The 11255-nt window shown below is 44.3% G+C and overlaps 1 pseudogene; it reads right to left on the reverse strand.

Moving 5' to 3' along the window:
* Positions 1–8479: 8479 nt before the first annotated feature.
* On the reverse strand, positions 8480–8591 carry LOC119818170 (annotated as a pseudogene).
* Between the last annotated feature and the right edge of the window lie 2664 nt (positions 8592–11255).

Here is an 11255-nt window from a genome sequence, read left to right on the forward strand (position 1 = left end):
TTTCAGGAATCAGCTCTTTCCTTCATTGTGTCCCAGAGACTGAACTCTATAAATTGTCAGCATTGATGGTGAGTGCTTTTACCTGCTGAGCCTTCAGTGTGACTCAAGCATGGGACATACTAGAGAGAGAGGCATCCAGGGAAAGAGAAAGACACACTCAAGTGTGAGTGTGGGGTCTGAAAGGAGAGTTACACTTATGTGTGTAACCAGGAGCCACACACATGCTTTTAGTGGCCCTCAACTTACATCTTGAAGGGTTGCTAAGAAATTTGATTTTTCCTTTCCTCCTCTTTTCTGATAGGTGACCCCTGTGGTATCCTGGGTAGGATTTCCATCTGATTAGGTAAAATCATTGGGCCACAGGGTTTGAACAAGAAGCCAAAGACATGTTCATTAGTATAGGTGTGTTTCTTGTGAGATTCTGAAAAAATTGCAGATTTACAGTTGGGAAAGGCCATATGTGCTGAGGTGTGAGCATGAGTCAGGCTGTTTTATCATTCTAACTCGAAGTATCTCTATATAGAGGAAATGAGGTCTCTTGTATAGACATTCTTTGCCGCCAGTGTTAACTGTGCTAGAATTCTTGACTCTCAGCTAGCAAGAATAAACTTTAACCAGACTTTATGGTGAGAGGTTTACTGCCTTTCTGTGGGCACTGGAGGGTGGAGTACTTTTTCTTCATCTTCATTTTCCTTGGCTAAGATCCTGGAGGCTGCAACCTGCCCTGAGGTTACCACCTGAGTTGCTAAACCAACAATTTAATGAGAGATGCTGGGCTGGAATCTGAGGGGAGTGTGTGTGTGTGCATGCGTGTGTGTTGGGCAGCTGGAAGAAGCCTTTCAGTATGACTATGGTGGAGGCCCCACTGGGGCTGTGGGAGTTGCTGAGCTCTGGAACTCAAGATAACAAGCCAACAGGACCCAGTGGGGCAGTTTGTCCTCACCCGGTTAGGATCAGGTTGCACAGACTCTTGTGATCAACGCCTGTGAGAGTTTAGTGCCACCTCCAGGTCTCCCCAGAGTATATACAGGACAGCACATGGCTTCTCGAATCCCAGAAACAGCCGTTTCCAAGCCTTCTATTTCAAGCCTTAGTCTTTTCTTTTTCTCACCAGCTTCTTGGTGAACTGTTTGCTCCAGATGCTATTTACCACCCGAAGCAGAACGCTTGCCACTGATTGTTATAAGTGTTCACAGAGACAAGACTGGTCCTACTGGGTGAACCCCAAGTCAAGTCGGGGCAAGTAAGGCCTTCCACGTATCAGAGCTCGGGATAAAACACAAGAAAGCCCACCAAAAGGTGACCCTCCCCAGGGAGGGTCAAGACCACTCCCACAGGCTATTTACACTGCCCCCCCCCCCCAGAGAATAAACACGTGGTCTCCCCTTTTCTCTCTCCAGTGGTCTTTCAGGTTCTCCTTCTCCCCCCCTGTGTTCTCCCAGGGGCCACTCAGGAGCGCTGACACCCATTAAACCTGGCATTTTTAATTTGGTCTGATTTGGTTTGATTGGAATTACTGGGTTGGTGGAGACGTTTGTTGGTTGGAAAATACTTAAAAGAAGGGTGCAGATAGAGGGGGAGAGGGCTCTGCTTCAGGAAATACTATGAAATGATGAAGGAAGATATCTCTCTCTCCCCCCCCCCTCTCTGGTTCTCAGATGTTACCCAGGTTGTAGCACAAGATGGTCCCCAAGTACTGGCTCATGAGATTCTCATGATAATCTGCTAGAGAATAGGTGAGAAGGTCACTGACTACTAGACATATAAGGTTAAACTGAGTTCTTTATTTTTGGAAGGCTAGCACCTCTGAAAGTTCTTGATGCTGAAGCTCAGGGGTAGTGTTTTTAAAGCAAAAACCAAACCGAACCAAAAACAAAAACACAATCACATCAATGTTTGATGAGGGCCAGAGTAACCATGAAACATTTCGACAGAACACAAGCTATTTCACATTGATTTATACCTTTTCAGTGAGTTTGTTTAGTTTGTATGAACATTATTTTGGACCATGGCCAGGGTCATGGAAATGCCAAATGAGCTGCCAATGCCGATGTGATTGTTGGGACACTGAGGGCTGAGAAGGGTCGAAGAAGATACAAAATGGAATAAGATGGTGCTACTTTAGTTACTTCAAATTCTGCCACCCAATGAGGATAGCCCTGTGAGTTTCCCTTACATCCTTCCTACAGTCTGGCTGCAGGCTAATCTCACTCACTCTCACTGTACCCTCATCAGCGTGCTAGAGGAATGGTCATCCGCGTACTAGAGGAATGGTCATCCGCGTACTAGAGGAATGGTCATCCGCGTACTAGAGAAATGGTTATCAGCGTACTAAAGGAATGGTCATCCGTGTACTAGAGGAATGGTCATCCGTGTGCTAGAAGAATGGCTGGGACACCATTTGGTTCCAACTCTGTCACTTACTGCATTAGAAATATTATTTTTTGTGATCACTGTGGTAAAATACCCCAAAGAAGCAACTTCAGGGAGGCCGAGTTTACTTTGGCTCACGGTTGGAGAGGGGACAGGCTACTGTGGCCGGCAGACAGCAGCTGGTCTATGACTTACCTGTGGTGGCAGTGGGAGTGTGAGGCTGCTTGCTCATAGCTCCGTGGGTCAGAAAGCAGGGTCTGTTTCATCCTTCAGGCCCATCTCCAGGAAACTGCATCCTCTAGTTAGGTTGTACAACCTGTTAGGCCGGGCGGTGGTGGCGCACGCCTTTAATCCCAGCACTCGGGAGGCAGAGGCAGGCGGATTTCTGTGAGTTCGAGACCAGCCTGGTCTACAAGAGCTAGTTCCAGGACAGGCTCTAAAGCCGCAGAGAAACCCTGTCTCGAAAAAACAAACAAAAAAAAAAAAACAACCTGTTAGTATTCAGGCATCTTCCAGGCCTGCCCTTGGGGTCCTGACAGGATACGTCCTCAGCTGCAGCCACTAAGAGCACCTCCTGTGCACATTCACTACGCTCCCTTTTAAAATGACCCCGCTGACCTCCCATCTCTGTCTCTCTCTTCTCTTCTGCTGTTCCTGTCCCCGGAAGCTCCCTCTTTTTAGGTTCCCTTTCCCTTAATAAAATGCCTCCGTGTGAACTCTGTTACATGGTGTCTTTCTCCCATGCGCCGCTTTTCCTCAATTACAACACAACCTCCCAAAAGAGCACTTCAGCTGGGGACTAACCTTCAACCATGGGAGCCTGTCAGGGATGGTCCGCACTCAAACCAGAACACTTAACATGCCCCTTAGACTGAGAGTTTTCATTTTCATGGGTTTAGTGTCTTTATCTCTAAAATGAGTTACGAGCACTGACTGGTCTTCCAGAGGACCTGGGCTCATTTCCCAACACCTACATGGCAGTTCACAACATTCTGTAATTCCAGTCTAGGGGACCCAACAGCCTCATACCGACAAACATGCAGGAAAAACACCAATGCACATGAGGTAAAAAGAAATAAATCGTTAAATTTAGAAAATATGGAACCCAAGCATTTAAAAGACTCATGTTTTTGCAACAACTGAATCAATATTTTCCAGAAGACACCAAACTAAAGTGAATTCTTCAAAATCAAAACTCCAAAAAAACCCCAAGACAAAACAAAACAAAACACAAACACCAAACACTGCAGTTTATGGGAATTTAAAAAAAAAAGGCAACCAGAATTCATAGAGATGGTTCAAGAACACTGACAAAACAGCAATAATTTAAGAACAATAACAACTTCTAATAAATAAAAGTTCTTCATAGTCAGCATAGTGCTTTACCCTAAGGTCAGCACAGCATGATAAAAAGGGTTTCAGGTTATAGGAGACTGGAAACCACCGTGAAAGTGTCTGATCTAGTTGCTACTTGGATGGAGAAATGGATTTAACAAAAAGAAAATGCAAAATTATGGAAACAAAGCAGTGGCATACAAATAAATTACATACAGAAAAAAGACATGTTTTACATTGTTGTCAAGTGCTGTCATGGGTAAGCTTTCTCTTGTTACAATTCTTAACATCGTGTATCAGATAATGTCTGATGTGAGTCTGCCAGGCGAACTGATTTGGAATTGTTGCTCAGGACAAGCTGGGGGTGGGCCGTGTTCCCATCCAGAGTGACGTTAACTGGAGGCAAAGAGTCTCTGAACCATCTTCCAAAGGCCTGTTAGGAGTTCCAAGGAAATATCAGGCTTTCTCCCGCAATTAAAAATCTCCTTGAGATCATTGCTGTAAGCTTATCAACAGTTTCACTTCGGTTTATTCTTGGTCTTTGAGTTCTTAGGAGGTGTGCTTGTTTAAATGGCAATCGGCCCCCAGAGGTTCCTATGTTTTGAATACTTGGTCTCCAGCTGATAGAACTTTTTGGGTTGGGTTAGGAGGTGTGGCCTTGCTGGAGGAGGTGTGTCATTGGGAGTGGGCTTTGAGGCTTTGAAAGACTTGTGGCATTCCCAGTGTACTCTCTGATTCTTATTGTGGTTCAGGATAAAAACTCTGAGCTACTGCCCAATGCCATCCTGAATGGCTGCCACGCTCCCTGCCACGATGGTGATAGATTCTTATCCCTCTGGAAGTGTAAGTCTGGACTATACCCTTCCTTCAAATAGTTGCCTTGTCAGGGGGCTTTATCACAGGAATAGAAAAGTAACAATATAGCTAGGGGGCGCTAGGGCACCATTAATCCCAGCACTTGGGACGCAGAGGCCAGCCTGGTCCACAGAGTTCCAGGACAGCCAAAGCTATACTGGAGGTTAGATCTCTGAGCCCAGAGAAGCCGCAAGTAAACTGACCTGCATATGACCGTGCCAATCTCCATCCTAAGAAACAAAAACAAAACCAGAAGTCACTATCACATTAAGGAGAAATATTTTGTGAACAGTACAACAAAAGAAAATGGAAACAAATGAAATATTCAGAAGTTTTTCTATAAACTGAGCAAATACACCACAAAGGCCTCCTAAAAATAGAAAAGATAGGACGAGAAAAAATAAGAGGGCCAGATACAGAGAAGACAGCTGTAAGTGTACCGGATGTAACATCAGTCATAAAAAACGAGAAAAGCCTTTGATCCTATGAAAAGGACATGGAAATCCTTGTTAGCCTGCAATCAGTTCTGCAGATGGTTAGAGACCGTTGCTCCATCTGTGGCGGCTGAAAGGCAACACTGGGTCAACAGTGCTGGCTTCTGACAGCACCGTAGCCTTTCCAAGTCAGAGGAAGCTCATTCAGATACAGGATGTTAAGGGGAGGGAAAACAACAGGATATACTAAGGGAGGTGGAAGATTTCATCCTGTAGGAAGCTTGTTAAATTTGGGAACTCAGTAGCTGTAGGAAGTCCCTGAAACTGACCAGATACACTGGCCCCCCACACCCCAACTAAGCATAGTATACTGTAAGGACTGCTGACATTCTCAGAGAAGCTGAACTCCCTTAGAAGTCGAGACCAGCTGTCTGGCTGGAAGAAGCAGAAATCAGGCAAGCTGCCTTCAAGAGACTTGGAACAGTTGTGTTACCTGGACAGACTACTCTCCAATCTGCTGAGATGTCTACAGGTTTCTAGCTTTAGAAGCGGTCACTAATGCTGGTGTTAGTGAGAGAGTTGTCTTTGGGTCATTTCTGTGCCTATAAGTAACGCTTCACTTTATTTCTATACGTAGTCTTATAGCAATACGCTTATTGCTATAGTAATTATGATGTCTTAGTTACTATTGACGTGATGAAACACCATGATAAAAGCAACTTGGAGAGGAAAGGGTTTATTTGGCTTATGCTTCCACACATCACAGTTCATTACTAAAGTCAGGAGAGGAACTTAAGCAGGGCTGGAACCTAAAGGCAGAGGCCATGACAGGGTGCTGCTTACTGGCTTGCACCTCATGGCTTGTTCCGCCTGCTTTCATATAGAACCCAGGACCACCAGCCCAGGTCTTCCTGCATCAATCACTAATTAAGAAAATGCCTTACAGGCTTGCCTACAGCCTGATCTTCTGAAGGCATTCTCTCAATTGAGGTTCCCTCCTCTCATGATTCTAGCTTGTGTCAAGTTGACATAAAACTATTCAGCACAAACCCTAATAAAACTCATTGGTTCACCAAGTTGGACTTTAACGGTATCTGGACTTTGTTCTCTCCCTGGTTCTCTCCCTGGGGTAAACAGAGGTCTGCTCCTATCTTCCCAGAAGGAGTGCCACACAAGACCTCTTCAGACATATCCTCAGCCAAGACTCCCAACAATGCAGCGCTCACTTTGATAGTTCTATGGTCTAGAACCTGTGCACAGGATTTCTGTGTTCACCATTCTCTCTCACATTCTCCTTATGCAAGCAAACTGCCTAGGACATCTGGTTTCCCTCCTAGAATTTAATCACTCAGGAGTGGGAACTGGTGGTGTGACCTCATGGGTTTCAAGGTTTAAGGAGCCGGACTTCACTCAGATCAAACTCCAGTCCTCTTCTGAGCTCTGGACAGTTGGTACTTCGTGTGTTTGTATTTGCTTTCTACTTTGGAAAGCTGAAATAATAGGCTCAAGGGAATGGCAATTTCTCTATGGGACAGAAAATCTACCCTGCCCCCAAATGGATCTCTTGTTTGGTTCCAGCATCCACAAGCAACTTCATTTTCTATGACTTATCTGTAGGATAAACTGTGCCATTTTTTTTTTCCTTTCTGTTTCTTGTCCTGTTTTGTTTCCAAGCAAAGCATATTCCCATAAAGCCCCAGGAATGCTGGCAGCAACATGGAAATCCAGACTGAGGAAGACGGTGTTGTAACCCAGAGGAGAGTGTTTGCTGACATCTATGGGGAAGTCAGTAGTTTATGATGCTCAGGGGCTGGGTGGTGACCCCCTCACTCGTACACCGTGCCTTGCTCCAGCCAAGCCTTCTTTTGTCAGTGACACTGGCTATGATTACACCCTAACATTTTCAGAGAGACTTTGATTCCAGGTGGGAGGAAGGAGAAAAACAGGAAAAGGCAACACACAGAACCCTTTAAAGTCAAGAACTGTCTGATATTTTAAAAAGGAATTTTGGATAGGCATGGGATACATACCGCACTCAGCAGCTGTGGCAGGGCTGTGCGTTTGAGGCTATCCTGAGCTACAAAGTGAAATCCTGTAAAAATTAAATATAATTGTAAGTAACTAGGAGTGCTGGATATACCTAAAATCCAGCACTTGGAGGTTGAGGAAGGACTGTCATAAGTTCCAAAGTAGCACGAAATTCAGAAGACCTTGTTTCAAAGAAAACGACGGGTTTTTTGTTTGTTTGTTGTTTGTTTTTGTTGTTTTGTTTTGGTTAAGGGTGATGCCAAAATCCTCATAAAACTACTAAGTATAGAGGCAAAATAGCACCTCGGAATGTGGTCCAAGCATCAGAAATAGCAGCCTGCTTTTGAGAATGACTGACCCTCCCTCCCCATGCATGTGAAAACTAGAAGGTGTTAACTTTCTTGGTATGGAGATAGGGACAGTTGTGACCCATAATTTGGGGGCTGGAAAATGAACTTGGGTCTTCTGCAAGAGCAGCAAGGGGCATCTCTTTAGTCAAGAATACTTTTGTAAAAATGACTGACTATAGCCAGGTCTGGAAGTGCATTCCTTTGATCCCAGACTTCAGTATGTGCATGTGTGGGGGTGGTGGGGGTGGTGGTGAGGGGTGGGTAGGCAGACCTTGTGAGTCTGAGGCTAGAATGGTCTACTACAGCGAGTTCCAGGCTAGCCAGGATACCTAATGAACTCCTGCCTCAAAATATAAATTGTTGCCTCTATGTATTATCTAGTCCAGTACCACATTTTTAGATGGAAATGAAAGTCTCAATTCTTCCTTCAGCAAAACAGAACTTCCTCATTTTGATGAGCACCTATAACAGTGTAACCCCCGCTTGGCGGGTCAGCTATTCAGGGTCCTCTGAAGGGGCGCTAACCTGCAAGACATGGGCTGAAGAAGAGGAAGGAAATCAAGCAAGATTCTATTGTCAAGGTCTCCGTTTATTGGGGTGAAAGTTACAGCTTATATACCCCTTGAATGGGGTGGAGATAGGTAAGCAGGAACTCTGCTGGGGTAACTGAAGGTCATTAGCCAGCATTTGGAGTAAGCAGAAGAGTGTGATCCATTAGCATTGGAGTAAGGGGTGGGTTCCATTAACAGATAGCTCTCAAGATAGTTGGAATGAGGTGGGATCTCTGTAAACATCCTTAGGGCAATGACCTCTGCCATCCCTGTAAGGACGATGGTCCCTGACAAATCTATCCTTAGGAAAATGGTCCCTGACATAACAGACTTTCAGGTAAATCATTCTAACAGTAAAAGTTTGGACAGTTTCCTTTTGAAAGAAGAAGTGAGTGAGGGCATTGATGTTCGCCATCACTGTTCATGTTTAACGTGGCACTGGACACTGGAGAGAAAGGAGGAACACTTTTATTTACTGATGACATGGCAGTTCACATAGAGAAAAAAAAAAGATTCTATAATATACATAGTTTTCCTTCTCAAGGATCCACTAAATCCATGCTGGATGTTGTACTATGGTGATACCCTAACAAGGTTTGTGGGAGGCACATGTCATGCAAGCGGAGTGGAATGCACATTTATCACACTTATGAACCAAAAAGGATCCGGATTCGATACATATGGCCTGTATACTGACACAGTGAAATAACTGGGAGAAATCAGGCCCACATCAGGCTCGAGTACAGTAGATCTGATATTGTTAAAATGTCAGTCTTCCTCAAGTTGATCTACAGGGTCAATGTCAATCAACGGTCCATTTGGATTGTTAGTTGTCCAAGATTCTAACACATATGTGATATCTAGACATCAAGGGAAAAAAAAAAGGAATAGCTGGGAGGCGACACTACCACTGTGAGGAGGTCCGTAGGGGTCCTTCCTATTCCACACTATAGAAAGGAACCTGAACGCTCACAAGTCATGGCTTGCTTATTCAGAGTTACTACTCCAGCCCAGTGGAGGTGGGAGGACCAGTTCAAGAACTTTAAGGGCCACAGGACTCAAACTGGAAGCCACACAGAGAGAGAAATAGTTGTAGTCTGCATTCCATACATGAAGGTGCCCAGACTACAAAAGTCAGTACAAATCATTACAAAAACAAAAAGCAAAGATTGAACCCGAGAGCTGTAGACTTACTCAGTCAGAAACACTTGTGATAACCCTGGATCTATGACTGTCACCTGTGCTAACCCTGGATCTATGACTGTCACCTGTGCTAACCCTGGATCTATGACTGTCACCTTGGCTAACCCTGGATCTATGACTGTCACCTGTGCTAACCCTGGATCTATGACTGTCACCTTGTGCTGACCCTGGATCTATGACTGTCATCTTGTGCTAACCCTGGTTCTATGACTGTCACCTTGTGCTAACCCTGGATCTATGACTGTCACCTTGTGCTAACTCTGGATCTATGATTGTCACCTGTGCTAACTCTGGATCTATGACTGTCACCTTGTGCTAACTCTGGATCTATGACTGTCACCTTGTGCTAACTCTGGATCTATGACTGTCAGCATAAGGAGACACAGGAGAGGGAAAGAGCTCTTCACTTTCGGCTACATGAACCGGAATTCTCTCAACTGAGGTTCCCTCCTCTCAGACGATTCTAACTTGTGTCAAGCTGACATAAAACTATCCAACACAAACCCTAATAAAACTCATTGGTTCGCCAAGTTGGACTTTAATGGTATCTGTACTTTGTTCTCTCCCTGGTTCTTTATCTGGGATGAACAGATGTTTGCTTCTATCTCCCCAGGAAGATGCCACACAAGACCACTTCCCTAGCACCACATAAACCAGGAAAGGCAGTACATGCCTTGCAAAAGTATAAACAAGAAGATTAGGAGTTGAAGGCCAGCCTCAGCTACATACCAAGTTTGAGATCAGCTCAGGCTACATATTCCATCTTAAAACAAAAACAAAACATGGTTATAATTAGACTCTTCCCATTCATGAGACTGGCCAAAATTTAAACCTTGTTAGTAAACACTGGATGGCATATGTAAAAATTCATCAAACTATACACATAAGAGTAACATTATCCATTGTATATTAAGTTTCAAAAAGGGAGAAGCTGGCTATATGAGTGACACATGGCCCAAACTAGTTAACAACAAGGCTAGAAGACAAGAAGGGTAAGGACATATTTCCAGGAACCACCTTTACATGGTACTATTTACTTATATTTCAGCTTTGCTTAGATATGGTTTCATTCTGTAGCCCTGGCTGTCTTTGAACATTTGAACATGTGACAATCCTCCAACTCTCTACCTAGCTCCTGAGGTCTAGGAAGGCAGGCACGAGTCATTATGTCCCTCATGGGTCCTATTTCAACCCAAAGGATGTCTCTTAGAGGAATGTAAGAGGATGGGAACTGTTTTGTTTTTTATGTTAATGTTATTGTTATGTGAATGTGCATGTGCGCCCTTAAAGGAAGAAAGCTCGAGACTAAGGTGGGTGTCACCAGAAGGTCAAAGAAAGAAATGGAGAAGAGAGGACAAGAGATCTATGGAGAATACTTCCACATTGGATAAATCATAAAGCCGGTGTAGTGGCAGATGCCTTTAGTCTTAGCACTGAAGAGGGAGAAGCAGGCTGGTTTCTATGAGTCTGAGGTCTGCCTGCTCTACATAGCTAGTTCCAGAACAGCCAGGGCTACATAGAGAGATCCCATCTCAAAAAAAAAAAAAAAAAAAAAAAAAAAAGGAAAGACAGGGAAGCTGTTCCCACAATAACAACAGGGCTGCCTAAAAACACCCGAGAAATCACACCACCAAAGGACATGCTAAGGAGGAAGGAAGAAGCCGGGAAATCTCCTAAGTTCCAGTCCTAGATAAAGACTACAGGCCACTAACAACTGCTGAGAGAAGATCTCATGATCCTCCTGCCTCTGCCTCTTTCAGCAAATCTTACAAGCGTGTGCCACCACAACTGGCACAAATAATTAAACAATGAATAGCAGGGGAAGCAGAGCTCAGTTGATGTGAGTGCTTGTATAACAAACACACATTAAACCTGGCTGACCCAGCACCACATATATTAGGCATGAAGATCATCTGTAATCTAGCACTGGGGAGCTGGAAGCAGGAAGATCAGAAGTACAAGGCCATCCTTGGCTATAGCCTGGCCTACCTGAGACACAGTATTAAAAAAAGAAAAAAAAAAACCCCAAAACCAAAACAAAATAGCAGGGTTCTGGAGTGTACATTAGTGGAGAAGCACTTGCCTAACATGCACAAGGCATTACATTCAGACCTAGAAGTGAGGAA

This window comes from Arvicola amphibius, chromosome 6 (genome assembly GCF_903992535.2).
Source record: "Arvicola amphibius chromosome 6, mArvAmp1.2, whole genome shotgun sequence".
Lineage (NCBI taxonomy): Eukaryota > Metazoa > Chordata > Mammalia > Rodentia > Cricetidae > Arvicola > Arvicola amphibius.